This window comes from Suricata suricatta, chromosome 8, assembly GCF_006229205.1.
Source record: "Suricata suricatta isolate VVHF042 chromosome 8, meerkat_22Aug2017_6uvM2_HiC, whole genome shotgun sequence".
Lineage (NCBI taxonomy): Eukaryota > Metazoa > Chordata > Mammalia > Carnivora > Herpestidae > Suricata > Suricata suricatta.
This window is the reverse complement of record NC_043707.1, coordinates 72,479,819-72,499,944: the sequence shown is the minus strand read 5'-3', so window position 1 is coordinate 72,499,944 and position 20,126 is coordinate 72,479,819.

Below are 20,126 nucleotides of genomic sequence, written 5' to 3'. Positions count from 1 at the left end.
GCGGGCGGCCGAGCGGCGTTCCCTGGGTGGGCGCGCGGCGTGCGGCTCGCGGCGGGCGGCGAGGCGGAGCCCAGGGGAGGGAGGCCCGCGGGAGTGAGCTGAAGTAGATTCGGGGAGGCCGGGGGAACCGCACGGAGCGCGCTAAGGTGGGGGACGCGGGGTACGGTGAGAGTTGAGGCAGAAAAAAAAACGAGCAGGAAGTTGAGTCTGGGCTGGAAGCCTGCAAAGTTTTGGAGAAAGGGAAAGTGCCCTCCTAGCTGCCAACCCCCGTCGCCTTCCCCACCCTCCCCATTGCCACCCGAGCACAAGGCGTGTCTGTTATAGCAGGGACTAGCTTGAGAAAACAAAGATCGGTGTGACGGACCCAGTATGAGTACAGGTGTATGTCCCTTAGTGTAATGTGTTCTAGAAAGGTTCCAAAGCATTTTAATGACCCCGGGAGCTAGCTAAAGGAAATTTGCAGCGATTCCTTTTCAGTTAGGAAAATCCTTTTGTCCAAAACATCACCACCCGTGTGTCCTTAAGTCTGTTTTTCTTTTCTTTTCTTTTTTAAATGAATACACGCTAACACAGAATTCTGATTATCAACCAAAACCTGTAAAATGCAGCACCAAAAATAGTTGTTCCCCCATGCCCCCACTAACACTACATTTTAATAAAACTTGGTTGAGAAACGATGTTATTTGAAAATACCAATTCTCTCTCAAAAACATTAAATCCCGTATTCCGTGTAACACTTGCGAAGTACCATGAGTTGCACAGATGAATGGACCTATCTCTGATTGGTAAGAATCAGTGTTGACATCCCCCTGATTTCAGTTACATTTTTTAAATGTTTACATATTTGAAAGGGTCTTTGTCTGAGCAGCTCATGAGTGTACTCCTAAATCCCAGCACAGTCCTTGCACATTATAAGAACTCAAGAAATATTTGTTGGATAAATGAATGCTTGCATAACTAAATAATAGCATTTAGTCCTGGGGCACCTGGCTGTCTTAGCCCGCAGAGCATGGGACTCTCAGGGTGGTGGGTTGGAGCCCCACGCCCCACATTGGGCATAGAGATGACTTAAAAAAAAAAAAAGCAGTTGTAATTTACCCCGTTTCCAACTATGTTTATGTAACTTTTCCTTTCCCCACCAAAGCCTCAAGTGTCTGTGCTTTGCAATATACACCACCTTATTTAGTACCTAGTCTCTGCCTCCTGGGATAATTTTACTTGCGTCCATCCTTTAAGACCCCACTCAGCTGTTTTCTCTCTGAAGTTGGCTCTGATCTTCCAGATGGACATGCCCTCTCATCCTTCCCAACTCTAAGAGTACTTTAGTCATATCCAGTCATAGTATATTTATTGGTTTTTATTTTATACAAAGCATGCCTTATCTCTGGTACAAGAAAACTCATAAACTCCTTCAGGGCAGAGGCTATTTATCATTTTTTTAAAATGTTTTTAATGTTATTTACTTTTGATACAGAGAGAGACAGAGCATGAGAGGGGGAGGGGCAGAGAGAGAAGGAGACACAGAACCGGAAGCAGGCTCCAGGCTCTGAGCTAGCTGTCAGCACAGAGCCTGATGCGGGACTCGAACCCACAAATGTGAGATCTGACCTGAGCCGAAGTCGGAGGCTTAACCGACTGAGCCACCCAGGCACCCCTATTTATCATTATAAATAAACGAATAATACTTTGGTATTCTCCACAGAGTGTAAGTATAGCATCTTATATATGTATGTGATGAATAGAGATTTTTAAATTAATGTTTGTTTTAGCTTAGAGGAAACAAACAGCTTCCATTTCCAGTCTGTTGCCTCTCTTCACTAGTCCATATTGTATTAGTTATTTAAAATTATTTTAGTGATAAATGAGAAATCATTTGTTAAATTATCTTAATCCTCATCTAGGAAAATAGTATGAAATGTTAAACTATAATTTGCGTGCTTTACTATTTATAGTTATACAGTATCCTTATTACTTGGAGTGAAGGCTGTTTAATGAATAATCAAGGCATAAAATTATGTTCCAGTGAAATATTCCCACAGGAAATGACTGATAGTAAATCTGCTAATAACGGTGTCTATAAACACAATTTGATCTCTATCTCAGAAATTGTTTCCATTCCAACTCGTGGCTGCAAAATCTTTTTATTCTTTGTAAGTGAACAGAGTTGTTTAGAGTACTGTGAATTGCATATATGTGTAAAATTGAATACAAAAATATAACCTTGAAGGTCTAGGTTGAACTTCATCTTTAATTCAACTTGTTGACTTGCTGAGTTCAGAAGTTATAAATACATTGGCCAATATCAAATACTACACATTTGTTCTACACCTTACTCAGAACTACGTCTGATACTGCATAGCACAACTGAATGCCACTTTGAAGCTGAGAATGTCCTATCCCATAAATTCACAGTTCTTAAGAGGTGTTTTAAAGGGTTAAAACAGACATTAATAAGGCAGTTATGGCTATATGACACTAATGACATTAAAAATGCAAATCCTACTTTACTGTACGTGTATTACACTTCAATAAAAAGTTTACAAAGGGTAACTCTATGAAGGCAATTACCCACAGGATTTATGTTACACGTGTTATAATTAAGACAGTGACAAGATATGAATATGTTATGTTTTATAAAATCCTTTTTGTGTTTTAACAGTTTTACCCTAGTCCCTTGGTTATCTCAATTTTTTCTAATCAACAGATACCTATGAAAATTAAGGGGTGAGAATATATTTTCTATTGTTTGTACTAGTTTCTCACTGACTTGGAAATCATTTTGATGCCCCATGAATTAACAACTATGTCGGCACAGTCACAAAAGATGAAACAACTATGGGATAATCAGGCTCCAGGAAGGCAGGAAGCCAAACTAGAGATGGGGTAGTACTGACTCAGTCTGGGAAAAGGGGTGGGAAGCAGGGCAGGTCGAGGCAGAGGACTAAGTTTAACAGTAAGACGAGGGAAATGTCTAGGTTATTTTCTAAGCACCTTAGAGTATATTTCCGTCTCACTGCTGTTCAGTCTTCATTATACTCTTCTTGGAACCAAAGACAGGTTTAACTCTGGCATTAGCCCAATTCTCTCTCTAAACTGCCTTTAGGGATTCCCCTAGGGTAGACCTGCCTAGTCTGCCATGCAGTTCCATCAATATTGAGGGGAAAAGTGTTTTAGCATAACAATGACCCCACTGCCACTGCCCTGGGAATAAAAAGTGACATGTTCACAGTACAGCATTTTTTTACTGTTAATTATTTTTTGTAATTAACAATATTTGGCAATTGGTCATGTCCCTTACTTTATACCCTGTCTTTAACCAAAGGAATAAAATGGAGGCTTTTGCCAAATATATATGTATTTTCTAATGTTTTAAGAATGTATAATGTTTTAGGATATTCACTATTTCAGATTCTCTTATTATATATTTACAATATGTAGAGTGACTTCCTCAAGGTCACCATAATAAGTGAAGGGGGATTCAAACCCTACTAACTGATTCCAAAGCCACTATAGCCTACAGCCCTGGGATGTTTTCCTGTAAAGAAAACAATATACATTTGCTATAATAGTACTTGTATCGGCTTGAAACTTTGCTTTCATAAATTATCTAGTTGGCCACCTTTCAGAAGAGTTTAATATTTTATGAGCTTTTGTGAAATGCAGCTGAATGGTGGAAAGCTGCTTGCTGAAGATTTCAATGCTTTTCTGTGCAGTCCTCTTCAAAGGTGTTAGAACTAAATCCTGTAACATATTCCCATAGAACTACAAATATTAAGCCACAATGTGCAACTACATCCTGTAAATGTAGTCTAATTTTAAAAGTAGCACAAACCACAATTAAATACATTAAAGGCAAAGTATATACATCCTTAATACCAGAGGACCTCTCAAATAAGCTTCTTTTAGAGGTGCAATGGTGGTATAGCCTGTCCCTCCTAAATGACTTATATTTCAGAGTGACTCACAGTTGATGAAAGAAGTAGCTTTTTTTTTTACAAAACTGTTCATCTAATAAAAAGAATTGATGCAATATCAACATTTTTCATTCTGATGAAATACCGGATCTAATTCTGGAGCAAGACAAAAAAAATCGCCAATGGCTACTCGCATCACAAAGAGAGAGAGGTGGCCTGACATTACGTGGCCACGCCACCACCTATGCGGTATTCTTACCAAAAATGAACTGGGTTTGACCAGCCTCAGGATCTGCCAACCAATTTTCAGGAATTGCAGAGAACAGAGGAGCATGTTAAATAACACCGTGGGGGAGGCAATTATAAAATCCAGACTATGGGAAACTATAGGCCAGAAGATTCAGTTTCTTCAGCCTACTAACCAATTGCTTGTATGGGGTTTTGTGTATTTTTTTAAATTTTAACAGGAATCCAACTTTTAAAATAGATCTTGGCAACTATTTAAAGCAACACAACTTTGAGGGTAGCCGAATGATTTCCATTGGAGGAATAGCAAGAGAATATTGAAATCTAGGTCTAAGAACTAATTCTAATCCACATCTGAAGCAGTATAATAGAAATTATTTGAAATCAGATAGAACTAGTTCAAATCCTAATCCCAATTAGTCATGCACCCCAAACTACAGATTATGGCAATCTCTTGCTCATCTTTGCCAATTCCAGCTGATTATTCCTCCTTCCTTTTGAAAATCCACATTTCATTTGAAACGCATGACATTAAACTATACCACCTGCTGCCTCTGCTTTTTGTAGTATTTACCACCTTCCCCTTCCTTCATTCTAGCATCTGCCTCATGAAGTCTGCCATTTTTCATGTCATCACTTTTGGTGATTTACTTATTTACAAAAAGGATCCATCCAATACCCTGACCTATTGGTTTTTTTTGAACTTTTCTAACTATCTTACCCCTCACCCACCTCAGCCATGCAGTCTGAGTCATACAGTAGCCTTTGTCATAACCAATAACGGCAAACTCTCCAAATAGCACTTTCTATTTTCTTTTTTTTTAATTTTTTTAATGTTTTATTAATTTTTGATACAGGAGAGACAGAGCATGAGAGGGGGAGGGTCAGAGAGAGAAGGAGACACAGAACTGGAAGCAGGCTCCAGGCTTTGAGCTAGCCGTCAGCACAGAGCCCGGCGCTGGGCCCGACGCGGGGCCCGAACCCACGAACTGAGATCTGACCCGAGCCGAAGTTGGAGGCTTAACTGACAGCCACCCAGGCGCCCCAGCACTTTCTATTTTCTAGCTCACTCCCACCCACACCCAGGCTCTCACAATATTTTGATCCCACCACCCTTTCAGTCAACCACTCCTCTCCTGTCCTTTCTCCTCCCAGCTTAGATTGCGTGGTCCTTTTATAAACACTCCCATACATACATCCTCAACTCTCTTGTCCCTCTCTCCCATTGTCCTACTTGGTGAAACTTCAACCCTGGTTACGAAGAACTTTCCCACATACTTCACATGGATACTTGGATGACTTATGTGGCTTGAGAAAAACACGTTGCAAACTTCAAGTGGTCCCTCAGTGCTGCCAAACAACTCCACTAAATATCCTTAGTCCATTCTCATCTCTGTCTCAACTCTTTGACACAACCCCCTCCTCACTGTCTGGTGTCACTTTTGTTTTTCTTACACTGAAATAACAGAAACATTCAGGAGAGAACTGCCTCATCCTCCCATCGGCAGATTTTCCATCTGGCATTATTTGCACTCTGCTGCTCCACCTCCTGCCCCCCTGTGACAGATGAGCTGCTGCACCTGTGCCTACCCGAGGTCAACCCCTGCCTGCCTTTCTCTTCTCCTTCCTCCTCTTATTGCCTTCCAGTCACAATGGCTTCCTTGTTCCTCCAACACACCAAATACACTCCTGCCGCTGAGCCTTTGCATATGCTGTTCCCTCTGTGTGACTTCCTCCCTCCCTCCCTTCAGATCTCACCTTCCCTCATCACTTTCCCTAATACTCCTGGCACTTCCTATCCATTCATTCTGCTTTATTTTTCTTCATTGTACTTATTACTATTTAATATTATATTAGATGTGTACGTATTTATGAGACACTCTCCCCCCAAATGCTGTAACCCTACTTTGTAGAGTATTTCTGGCATGTATGTTCCATACATATTTGTTGAGCTAATGTGTGATTTGCATGCCTAAGAGCAACTTCACATGTTTCCATATCCTCCCTGGTAAAATTGATTGCTATTTTTCCATGGGGTATTGTTAAGAGAATTAAAAGAGGTAACATAAATGAACTTTGAACACATTTTGCTAAGTGAAAGTAGTCACAAAAGGCCACATACTGTATGATCCCATTAATATGAACTGTCCAGAATAAGCAAATGAATAGAGAGAGAAAGTAGATTAGTGGTTTCCCGGAGCTGGGAGAAAGGGGAATGAGGAGCTATTGCTAAAGGGTGTGAGGTTTCTTGCTAGGATGATGAGAATGTTCTCGAATTAGATTTTGTGGTGATGTTTGCACAACCTTATAAATATACTAGAGACCATTGAATTGTACATTTAAAATGGTAGATTTTGTGGTAAGCAAATTGTATCACCATTTTTTAAACAAAGGAGCATTATTTTCCTGCCCTTTTATATATTCTGTCAGCTAATAATCATGGGAAATGTCAATGAAAAAGAAAATGTTCTGGGGAGCCTGGGTGGCTCAGTCACTTAAGTGTCCCACTCTTGACTTTGGCCCAGGTCATGGTCTCCTGCTTCATGGGACGGAACCCTGCTTCAGGCTGCCTGTCCACAGCATTCAGTGTCCTTAAGATTCTCTCTCTCTGCCCCTCCCCTGCTTATGCTCTCTCACTCCCTCTCTCAAAATAAATAAACTTAAAAAAAAAAGAAAGAAAAATGTTAAGGGAACCTTTAAGAGAAGACTGTAGATGCAAATAAAAACAGCTTGAAATGTGTTTCCTCGGGTATTCACTGTCAGAAATGTTTTCTGTACCACATCCCAGTTTTTCAGTAGAACTTTCAATTCTGCATAGTCAATAAACAAATAAATAAATAAAAGTGGCTTGGTGCTTAAAGTTTATTTATTTATTTTGTTGTTGTTTTTAATGTTTATTTATTTTTGAGAGACAGAGTATGAGCAGGGGAGGGGCAGAGAGAGAAGGAGACACAGAATCTCAAGCAGGCTCCAGGCTCTGAACTGTCAGCACAGAACCTGATATGGGGCTTGAACTCACGAAACGTGAGATCATGACCTGCGTGGAAGTCGGCCGCTTAATTGACTAAGCCACCCAGGCGCCCCAAAGTTTTCCTTTTTTTAATCAATTAATAAAGGGGTTCAAATCTAGACTTACAAAATTAAATAAACAACCTCAGCCTTTCACTACCACCAAGAAAACAAAAACATTTTCACCATTTAGAAGTAACTTCCTTTCAGGGCCTTTCAATGAGTTAAGTGTCCAGCTCCTGCTTTCAGCTCAGGTCACGGTCTCACAGTTAAGTTCCTGAGATTGAGCCAGTCGTGAGACTGAGACTGGGCTCTGGGCTGACAGTGTGGAGCCTGTTTGGGATTCTCTCTCTACCTCTCTCTCTGCCCCTCCCCTGCTTGTGCTCCCACCCACACTCTCTCCTGTGTGAGTACTTTTCTCTCTCCCAAAATAAATATACAAAGATTTAAAAAAAATAACTTCCTTTCATCTCCTACTGGAAACTCATAATTCTTTCATGTAAACAAAATGAAAGAGCATTACTTATAAGCAAGAAATTGCCGAGAAAACCATAATTACACCAAAAGAGATAAGTAAGTAAACACATGTTTAGCCTTTTGTATTCTTTTACTGGAGGATTTTCTCTAAGGCACAAGGTAAGGAGCTACATATTACTGAACATTTTGGAATAGCAGGGAACCAATTTAGGGGAAAAACAAACCATAAACTTCCTGATAATGTCTCTCCTGATTAAAAATCATCTTCTGATTATTCAGTTATATGTAAAGAAGAAGTTTCTTATATTTTATATTTCAGGTAATCTTGAAAGTATGTTAGACTCTTTTTATTATACAAAATTATGCAAAATAATTATGTTATTCTCCTCCCAACCTCATTTTCATAACAGCACATGTAACTATTATTACCTCCATGGTTTTCCTTTAGAAAACTCGAAATTTTATTTTGGTTTCTAATTGGAATTGTACTAATGCATCAATTATGACACATACAAGAAAACAGGATATATATACAAGGATAGAAATGTCCATTCAGTGTAGAAATGGTAAGTTCCAAGAAATGCATTTGAAGTGGTGTAAGAAATGTATAGCTATGTCTTCCCAAATTTTAGATGTTAGACCTTCAGTGTGATGGCATCTGGAGGCTGGGCCTTCGGGGTGGGGGGGTAATTATGTCATGAGGAAGGGGCCCTGGTTGGATGGAATTAGTGTTCTTATAAGAAAAGACACCGGTCAGCTGCTTCCTCTCTGGAGGACAGACCAAGGAAAGTCCACGTGAGCTGTCTTAGTGCAGCTGGGCTGCTAGATCATCAACAACAAATATTTACTTCTCATAGTTCTGGAGGCTGGGGAGTCTAAGACAAGGCACCAATAGATTTGGACTCTGGTGAGAGCCCACTTCCTGGTTCATATAGGGCTGGCTTTTCTCCATATCCTCACATGATGGAAGGGCAAGGAAGCTCTCTGGGGTCTCTTTTATAGGAGCACTAATTCCAGGGCACAGGGGTGGCTCAGTCAGTTGAGTGTCTAACTCTTGATTTTGGCTCAGGTCATGTTCTCAGGGTCATGGAATCGGGGCCCCCTGAGCATGGAGCCAGTTTGGGATTCTCTCTCTCTGTCTCTGCCCCTCCCCTGCTGGAGCTCTCTCTCTCTCTCTCAAAAACAACAACAGCAACAACAAAAACACACCCCAAAATTCTAATTCCATGGGGGCACCTGGGTGGCTCAGTAGGTTAAGCGTCCGACTTTGGCTCAGGTCATGAGCTCACAGCTCGTGGGTTCAAGCCCCATGTCGGGCTCTGTGCTGACAGCTCAGAGCATGGAGCCTGTTTCAGATTCTGTTTCTCCCTCTCTCTCTGCCTCTCCCCCACTTGTGCTCAGTCTCAAAAATAAATAAACTATTTAAAAATTTTTTTTAATTCTAATTCCATTCCACCCTCAGGATCTAATCACCTCCAAATACCATCCAAATATGTTGAGCATTAAGATTTAACATATGAATTGGGGGGCACATAAGCATCCAGTCTGAGCACACAAGTGAGAAGGCGGTCCTCTGCAAGGCAAGGAGAGAACCCTACAGCAACTGACCATACTGGCACCCTGACATCAGACGTGCAGCCTCCAGAGTCTTAAGAAAGTTAATTTTTATTAGTTAAGTCACCTTGTCCATTGTATTTAGTCACAGCAGCCAGAGCAGATTAAGGCAAGTAGGTTCCTCTACAATAAAAGGATTTTTAAAGTAACATGTTTTCAAAGAGATACACAAATTAAGGCAGTGAAGTATTTAGCTTGATGTATCTTTATGAGAATACTGATTAATCACACCATGAAGTCACGACAATTTCTTTGCTCTAAAAATTTCTGCCTCCAGTTATTGATCATAAGACAGTAATCACCAAAGAAATTTTTTCCTGCATTATACTTTCCTTGAAGTCTGGGATTGTGTGTTATTCTCTGAACCCACAGGGCCCAACGCTTCACATCTTTACCCATCTTTTGAAGTCTGGACACCAGTCTCAAGTCACATTCCTGTTCACAGAACACAGCTTCTTACCATTTTTACAAAGCAATTAATCCAAAGGTGAATAAAGTTCTTTCTCCCACTAATAATGCATTCAAAATAAAGAATAAGATTTTTCTATCTTATCACCAGAGTAAACAAAATCATCCTTTTAAAAAAATTATTTTATCTTAATTTGAGAGAAAGAGAGAGAGTACGAGCAGGGGAGGAGCAGAGAGAGGAGGGAGAGAGACCCAAGCAGGCTCCTGTGCTATCATTGTGGAGCCTGACATGTGGCTCAATCCCAGGAACCTCAAGATCATGACCTGAGCCAAAACCAAGAGTTGGACTCTTAACTGACTAAGCCACCCAGGTGCCCTCAAATGATCATTTTCTACTGCTTCATTAAAAAAATTTGTTAATGTTTTATATATTTTTGAGAGAGGGAGAAACAGCATGGGCAGGGGTGAGTCAGAGAGAGAGGGAGACACAGAATCTGAAGATAGGCTCCAGGCTCTGAGCTAGCTGTCAGCACAGAGCCCGACGTGGGGCTCGAACCCACGAACCACGAGAGCATGACCTGAGCCAAAGTGGGATGCTTAACCGACTGAGCCACCCAGGCGCCCCTATACTGATTCATTTAAGATGAATCATGGTGACAGTTTTCCTGGGTGCACCTAGACATGCAAATAAAAAACAGCTTGAAAGCTGTTGCACTGGGCAATCACTGTTAGAAATGCTTTCACACACCACATCCCAGTTTTTCAGTAGAGCCCTCAATTCTATGTATTCAACAAATATAAGTGGCTCTTTAATTAAGATAAGAGTCTACAGAGTCATTATCAATACTGTGATGGCCAATGGAAGGTCAGTATATGAAATCTTCATAATTACTCTGAGGGGAAAAAAGAAAACAACTAAAGAAGAATTTCATGCAAAGACAACTTAAAGTCACACATCTAGAGCAGTGTCCAAACTTAGAACCCACCAGAATCTGATAGGTCCTCTCAATGAGTGGATCAATCCAGGTATAGCAACCAGAGAAGCTTGCCTACCTATTAAACGGAAACAACTGCTTTCTCAGCTCAAGAAATGAAGAATGATGAAGAACCACGGCCTCATCCTTGTCTCCTGTTCCTTCTTATAACCCTTTGGCTAGGGAAGTGAGTTTCACATCTAAAAAAAATACTATAGAGGCTAACTCTGGGTGGGCCACCCAAACACATATGCTAGTTGCCTGTTTTTAACTTCTCACCTTTAGGAAATACTACACACTGTTTCCAGAAGAACACTCCAGAGGTACCTGGGTGGCTCAGTCCTTTCAGTGTGCTATTCTTGATTTCAGCTCAGACAGTGATCCCAGGGGTGTGAGATCAAACCCTGTGAAAGTCTCCATGCTGAGCATGGAGCCTGCTTAAGAGTCTCTCCTCTGCCCCACCCCTGCCTCTAAAAAAAAAAAAAAAAGAAAAAGAAAAAAGAAAACTTAAAAAAAAGGGGGAGTTCCATACCATAATTTAAAATAATCTGTTGTTAGCCCCATGACTCAATGGGCCAATGTCTATGTTGATATGAAATGTCCTTCTCTTGCCTTATTTTTCATCATTATAATCTCAGTATCAGCATGAGTCTCATGAGTTTTATGAATAGTGAGGTGTTTTTACTTTATCTCCTAGTCTGATTCCCACCAAACATCTTTGGGAGAAGGTAGAACAGTGATGGTTATAACCACATTCAGATGAGTAGTTGAGAACCAGAAGGGGAAAGTCTCTGAATCATGGTCATTAAAGCCTAACAAGGATCTAAGCCCAGTTTTCCAAACTTCTAATACAAATCCTGTCATTTTTTTTAAGTCTTATTTTTATTTTGGTGGCACCTGGGTGGCTCATTCTGTTGAGCATCTGACTTCGGCTCAGGTCATAATCTTGCACTTTGTGGGTTCAAGCTGTACATTGGGCTCTGTGCTGACAACTCAGAGCCTGGTGCCAGCTTGGGATTCTGTGTCTCCCTCTCTCTCTGCTCCTCCCTCAATTGTGCTCTGTCTCTCTGTCTCTCTGTCTCTCTGTCTCTCTGTCTCTCTCTCTCTGTGTCTCTCAAAAATGAAAAACATTTAAAAAATTTTTTTAAGTTTTATTTTTGAGAGAGAGAGAGCCTGAGCAATGGACTGGTGGGGGGCTGGGGGACCAGGAATCTGAAGCAGCCTCTGTGCTGACAGCAGTGAGCCCGATGTGGGGCTCAAACTCATGAAACTTGAGATCATGACCTAAGCTGAAGTTGGCCGCTCAACTGACTGAGCCACCGAGGTGCCCAAATCCCTTTATTTTTAAAAGCATTTTTAAATCTAATGAACGTGATTCTTTCTTTAAGATCATAAATAACTTAGGGGTGCCTGCGTGCTCAGTCAGTTAAGTATCTGACTCTTGATCTCAGCTAAGGTCTTGATCTCAGGGTTGTGAGTTTAAGCCCCACATTGGGCTCTGTGCTGGGCATGAAGCCACTTTAAAAAAAAATCAGGGCACCTGGGTGGCTCAGTTGGTCAAACATCACCTATTGATTTAGGCTTAGTTCATGATCTCACTGTTGGTGAGACTGAACCCTGTGTCTGGTTCTGTGCTGAGAGCGGAGAGCCTGCTTGGGATTCTCTCTCTCTCCCTCTCTTTATGCCCTCCTTTGCTTGCTCTCTTTCTCTCTCTCAAAATAAATAAATAAGCATTTAAAAAGAATAAATAACTTAGAAAATATAGAAAAGCAAAGATATCTGGAAAAAACCTCACATAATCACATCCCTCCCCCAAAATACACCCCCGCCCCCACACTTCAACACGAAGGATGTTTGCTGCTGGGAAACCATGTTTTTCAATATTTCAACAACCTCATTAAAAGTATTAAAATAATATTCTGGCAATACAGAACAATTATCTTAGACTGCAGGATTTTATTATAAACATTGACATGGTACTTGCTGGTGTATTTGATCCAACATGTCTAAAGAAAGAAAAAATAAAACACTTATTTTGCAACAAGAATTTTAAATGACCCAATAGGGAATGTAATTTCTACCAGGATCTCTGTAAAATTACACTGGGAGAAAAAAATTTTTTCCTTTAAATGCAAGAGAATTTTACTTATCCAAAAACTTTTTTTCAAACTATGCACACCAGTCAGCAACCTCATAATTACACACCCAAAGATTGTTCAAATAAAAAGGGAACAAAGCTCCTTAGCAAAGTTCATGTGCATATGACAAGACTGCCTGGAGGTATAAGAAGTTTTATGTCTCTGTTTACCCCATGAGTAAATTAAATAAATGCACATGTAATAGATGAGTCACAGTTATATTTGTCCACATACTAGAGACAGGGAGAAACAAGAGAATCCTTTCTCAGATAAGATGTATTAATGAAAACTGGACACACTCCCACAGGTCTAGATGGTTCCCCTTAGAAAGCAGTCAGGACAAGTACCATAAAATATCTGCCAAGTGGAAAGTCAAACCAGGGCTGTGCGTGAAATGTTCACGCTCTCTCTTAATTAAAAAACATGCACAGAATCCATATGGTACCTATTTAAGGACTCTGAAAAGTAAAGAGTAGCAGGACTGGGAAGACCAGAGTTCAAAGGACTACCACACTGGTGGTGAGTTTACCTTTTATTTTTATTTTTCTAGTATTCCTTGACCTGAATGTAATCCAGCTTTGCACTTGGAAATGGCACTGGGGCCTCCAAAGGGAGCATTTCAGGAGAAGCCTTCCAAGTCTCTCCTGGAAGTGAAAGAGAAAGCAAAGCACAGAAATTCCTAGGGTTTTGTCTTCTCTCTGTTCTCTTGCCCCTTGCCTCCCAGGCACTCCTGGGGTGGTGATGTAGAGACCTAAAGGAGGGAGACCTTTCTCTCTGAACGGTGGAGCTGTGGCCTCAAAGAGGATGGGACAAACTCCCATTGCCTTTTCTCTCCCTCTCTCTCTCCCTCTCTCTCTCTCTCTCTCTCTCTCTCTCTCTCTCTCTCTCTCTCTCTCTCCATTTTTTTGGCCCTGGACACAAGCACAGTAGTGTGCAGTAGTAGTGAGATAGTAGGGCAATAGTAGTGTGCAGTAGAGTGAGAGAACTAAAGCCTCAGCTTGCTGGCTCAAGGACCAAAATGGGCAGCACCCAGGAAAAAAGAAGAGCCTGAGAGATTGTGCCATAGACTGGATGCTCGTGTCTCCCCAAAATTCACATGTTGAAATGTAACCCCCAATAGGAGGTGGGACCTTGGAGTAGTGACTAGGTCACGCATCTATGGGATATAGATCACTTACAAAGGAAACCCCAGAGACTTCCCGCACCCCTTCCACATTAGGACACCCAGTGAGAAGATGGCCGTCTGTGAACCAGGATGTGATTCCTTATGAGACACCAGATCTGTTGGTGCCTTGATCTTGGACTTTCTCAGCCTCCAGAATTGTGGTATATGAACTGTGAAAATAAATGTTTGTTGCATAAGGCACCCACTCTATCTTGTTATTGCAGCCTGCGCAAAGACAGAATTTTTAAGTATGCCGGGGCTCGCCACTGAGCTATGCACATGTGGATCGGATCTGAATCAGCATACTAAAGACTTTGAGAACTGAACTAATGGATACACCACCACCCAGATCCCAAAGTAACTGTGAGACAATCTGGATGTGGGACAGATCTGAACTCTGCTGCAAAGGCTGGAAGAGCTGAGCTCATATTTGCACCACAGCCCACATAAGGTGGATTGAACCCTGCAGCCTTAACCAAGCCATATCAATTGTCTGTTTAAAAAAAGCAAAAATGAACATTCTTTATTGGGTTTAAGTAACCATTTAGACCTAGAATTTAACAAAATATTCAGTAGGTCCAGGATATAATCCAAAACTGACTCAGGATACGAGGAACCAGGAAAATCTGAATTTGCTTGGGAAAAGACAATGATTAGGCATCAATACCATGGTGACACGGATGTTGGGATTATCTGACAAAAACTTTAAAACAGCCATTATACAAACGCTTCAACAAACAACTGCAAACATTCTTAGAACAAATTGAAAAATGGAAAGAAATCAAGTGGAAAGCAAAGAAATCAAATGGAAATCTCGGAATAGAAAATCACCATGATCAGATGAAAAATATCACTGGATAGGATCAAAAGAATTAAGATGACAGAAAAAGAATCAATGGACACGAAGATACATCAATAGAAAATTTCCAGTCTGAATGACAGAGAAAAAATATTTTTAGAAAAATGAACAAAGCTTCAGGGATCTGTGGGTCAATAACAAAAGGTCTAACATTCGTGTCACTAGAGTCTCTGAAGGAGGGGAGTGTAGTGCTGAAAAAATAGTTGAAGATGTAATGACTGAAAGCTTCCCAAATTTGATAAAATATGGATGTTTAAGAAATTTAGCTAACTCCAAACAGGATAAAGCCAAAGAAATCTATGTCCAGACATCATAAGCAGCTTACTGAAAACTACAAAGAAATCTTTAAAAGCAGCCCAATTAAAATGATTCACTACCTTTAGTCAAACAATGATTCACATGAGTGCAGATGTTTCATCAGAGCGATGGAGATCAGAAGGAAGCGGCACAACATTTTTCAAGTGTTGAAAGACTGTCAACTCAGAATTATATGCCCACCTAGGTATAAAATTGGTAAAATATAAAGAATAAAGGTAAAATAAAAACATTTTCAGATGAAGGAAAACTAAGAGAATTCATTGCCAGGATATCAGCTCTAAAATAATTTTTAAGGAAAGTTCTTCAGGCAGAAGAAAAATAATATCAGAAGGAAATGTCAAGTGTTCATTCCACTTACATCTAAGAAAGTTACTTACGTGTTTGGATTTAGGTCTACCATTTTATTACTTCTTTTCTTTTTTCTTGTTTAAGCTTTTTAGTTATTTATTTTAGAAGAGAGTGTGTGAGTAGGGGAAGGGCAGAGAGAGAGAGAAAGGGAGAGACAGAGAGAATCCCTAGCAGGTTCTGCACTGCCAACGTGGAGTCTGACGTGGGCTCGATAAACCCTCGAACTGTGAGATCATAACCTGAGCCGAAACCAAGAGCTGGAGGCCCAATCGCCTGAGCCACCCACATGCTCCTTGTTACTTCTTTTCTGTGCATCTCCTTCCTATTTTCCATTTGCTCCCTTCTTTTAGGTTTCTGAGCACGTTTTAGTATTCCATTTTAAGAAACGTTTTAAAATTTTTTATTTATTTTTGAGAGAGAGAGAGAGAGACCGAGTGTGAGTAGGGCAGGAACACACGGAGAGGAAGACACAATCCAAAGCAGCTCCAGGCTCTGAGCTGTCAGCACAGAGCCTGACATGGGACTTGAACTCCCAAACCATGAGTTCATGCCATGAGCCAAAGTTGGATACTTAACCAAACTGAGCCACCCAGGGGCCCCTAGTATTCCATTTTAACTTACATATAGTGATTTTAACTCTATCTATTCATATAGTTTTTTTTGTTGTTGGTGGCGGTGGTTTCTCTAAAGCTATCATATGGATGCTTACCTTTGCACAAACCACCTAAAATCAACATTTTACCACTTCAAGTAGAATGTAGAAATCTACTAATACATAGGTTTTCTTTCTCTATATTATAATTATTTTATCTCTTACATCCTCATTAAAATTCTATCAGAAAATGTAATTTTTACTTTCAACCATCAGATTATTTTGAAAAACTTAAGAGGAAAGAATAGTCTGTTATATTTACCTGGGTATATGCTGTTTTTGTTGTTCTTCCTTCATTCTTTCAGGGAGATTATCTGATAGAATGAAATGGATGTTTTCCCCTCAGCAGGGCTGACCTGGTTACCAACTGCTGAGAGTCTAACGTTCCATCAGGCTAGTCTACACTGAGTCCTCGGTGTGACAAATGTCCAACTGTCTGACAGCTTGGTGGCAGATTGACAATGTTAGACCCCTTCCATCACATTCTCCCCACTCCAATCACCGCTTGACTATTTATCAAATGATTTCTTGGCTTCTAGCTGTTGTCTTCAGGAAATTGGAACAGGTCATTGCATGGTCCTGGGAACAATGCCCAATGAGAAGTTAAACAAAGACCTTTGATTAAAGCATTCTGAAAGGCTTGGTGAAGGAGGCAGGAAGCAAATGTTGGCTCATAGAAATGAATAGGACGTCTTCCCTGCTAGTGGAACCACATGAGGAAAGGCAGAGAGCTGGGAAAGTAAAGAATGTGCTTGGGGATAGTGAAAGGTCTGCTTTGAGAAGAATAAAAAGTTTGCTCCTGGGTAAAAGGAAGAAGAGGTGTAACATCCTGTTGGGAGGAATGTCTGAAGCAAGACTGTGTTTTAAAAGAAAAGTGAGTGCTTTCCCCCCAAATGGAAATCACAGTGAAGTAAGTAGCAGTTACTGCCAAGACCTGTCAAGGCTGAAGGGAAGCAAAGATTTCATTCCATAGCATTATGTTAACAAAAGAATGAGCCAAACTATAAATGAATTCTCTGTGTAAACATTCCAAAACAGCTCTTGGAGAAACACAGGGAGGTTGGTATGCTAAAAGACCTGAGAAAAGAAGTGAATGAGTCAGTTACAGACCAAGACAGAAAGGGAAAGAGGAATTAGGAAGATGAGCTATAACTAAAAAGGCCGTCAATGAAGAGCCCACTGGAAATCTCCCTTTGGGAAGATGCGGACCAGGTGTTCATCCACGTCAGCAAGGTGAATAACAGCAAGTACAAAGGCTGAACTCGCGTGTGTAATTAAATGAAAGGTTTTGGAGAAAATGTAATGCATTTCTCTCAGAATACTTAAACGTCCTAGAAATATAAAATTCTATCTTGGTTATGCAATTTTGAAGCATAAAAATGGACCACTTGCCCCATAAATTATCTCCCGCAAACTTTAGAGAGGCAGATATTTCTCAACCTATAAAATGTTTGAAGGATCACTAATGGTTTCTAAGGGGCCCGAGGCCAGAGAAAAGGAAGAGAATAATACTGTTCCATCTTTTGAAAGATAAGCAATGGATCAAAGCTGCTCTCTTGGTTCACTTAATATGTCCTCTGAGTATGGTAAATCAATTTCAAAAATACTGGTTTGTTTTCACTGGCATAATGCAATGTTCCAAGGCTTTGGACTGAAGAGGCTTTTCATTAGAGCTAATGACAACATTTTGGTGCAGAAAACTGCTTTAGCCATATTCATCTCCGTACAGGATTCTAAAAGTGACTCTCTTTCCTGAATTTTCACAGTCTTGCCACACTTTTTCATATCTCTGTATCTTTGCATGTGACTCTCCACTGACCCTGAACACAACACTTCTCCTGTCCACACTCACCTGACCCTCCCCTGCTTAAGCTTTTCAAGGTCTTATTGCTGATAGAATACATTCTGTCTTCAGCCTCCGAGGGCCTGAAGGAGGTGACCTGGGCCTGTGTTTCTATCCCTCACACGGCTCTCCCACTAGCCCTCCACCCGTGCTGGTCACCCTTCTGTTTCTCATACCTGCACTTCCCCAGCAGACTTTGTGCGAGGATTCCTCTTTGCACAGAGTGTGCTCAGCCTTCAGGTCTTAGCTCAAATGTCACTGTAACAAAGGAGTCTCTCTGGTCATAACAAGCATTGCAAACTGTAATTATTGCTTTAATTGATGTACTTTACTTATCTACTTTCTATCCCCCTGACTACAATGTCAGATCCATGGGGGCAGGGACCAAGCCTAGATAGAACCCAAATTATTCTTCAAGTTTCAGCTCAAAGACTTCTTTTTTTTTTTTTAAGTTTATTCATTTCTTTTGAGAGAGGAGAGAGAGCGCACACATGCATGCACAGCGAGGAGGGGAGGGGCAGAGAGAGGGAGAGAGAGAATCCCAAGCAGACTCTGCGCCGTCAGCATAGGGCTCCATCTCAGGAACCGTGAGATCATGACCTGAGCCAAAATCAAGAGTTAGACACTTAACTGAATGGGCCACCCATTCGTCCCGAAAATACCTCTGTCAGAGCATGGTCAATAGCTGCTGGATGGTTCCATGAATGAATGAAAAGAAAAATGGAGAAGAAGTGAGGCAAAAGGCAGTGGTCTTCACATAGAAACATAAAACTGACTGAGACTCTGAGAAAAAACAAAGGATTTCTAAAACTGGGACAACAGTCTCAGAAATCCATAGTGTCAATAATATGGTATCACTTATACACCTGTAGTTATTCATAGTAGAATCAATAAATAGGGCATCTATTGGTTCAGGTTGTTACAAAATAAACTGCTTCAAAGTTGTTCATTTAATAGTAACATTTTTATTTTTAACTTTTTATGGACTAGCTGGCTCAGTCCATAGAGCATCTACGTGATCTTGGGGTCAGGAGTTCAGCCCCACACTGGGCATAGAAATTACTAAATAAAACTAATAAATACAAAATAAAATTGTAGCAAGTTATTTTAAATCTAAAAGGGTGATAGTATTTGCTACCTTCCTCTATGACAAAACTAATGAGGCCAAACGTAAAGTCCTTCCAACATGTATAAGAGCCCCTAAATATCATCTCCCAAAAGACTTATTTTTATTTTTATTTTTTTTAAAAACACAGGTGTTTCTATTTTTATTTTTTATTTTTTTAAATGTTTTTATTTATTTTTTGATACAGAGAGAGACAGAGCATGAGAGGGGGAGGGGCAGAGAGAGAAGGAGACACAGAACCGGAAGCAGGCTCCAGGCTCTGAGCTAGCTGTCAGCACAGAGCCTGACGCGGGGCTCGAACCCACGAACTGTGAGATCTGACCTGAGCCGAAGTCGGAGGCTTAACCAGCTGAGCCACCCAGGCGCCCCAAGACTTTTTATTTTTAAAATGAAGGACAAATAAGTCACCACAATGGAGCCAGTTCTATTAAGATGTATATCTCTTAATAAGAGGGTACCTTGCTATGCATATTAAATGCTAAATGTTTTTAAAATAATTTGTAGGGGCACCTGGGTAGCTCTGTTTGTTAAGTGTCCTACTTTGGCTCAGGTCATGATCTCGCGGTTTGTGAGTTCAGGCCCTGTGTCAGGCTCTGTGCTGACAGCTCAGAGCCTGGAGCCTGCTTTGGATTCTGTGTCTCCCTCGCTCTCTGCTCCTCTCTTCCTCTCAAAAATAAACATTAAAAAATAATAAAATAACTTGTGAATAGAGCTTCTGTTTTGCTTTATAGAATATTAACATTAATAGAAACAATCAATCAAATGGACATCCAGGAAGGTAATGTTTTAATAGTCTATATTGTGCGGGGTAGTTAGCTGAGACTTGACATGACAGAACAGAATGACCACTTCACTGTCCACTTCAAAGGAAGAATGCTGTTCTGATAAGGGCTTTTGTTATTAGAAAGCGCTAACTGCTGGAAATATTAAAAATATTTACAATATTTGTTGCATGAAAGTCCTAACTTCTCTTCTAATTACTCTCCTCCCGAATAACCTACCAATGGCTTTCATAATAATAATTTAAGTATTCAT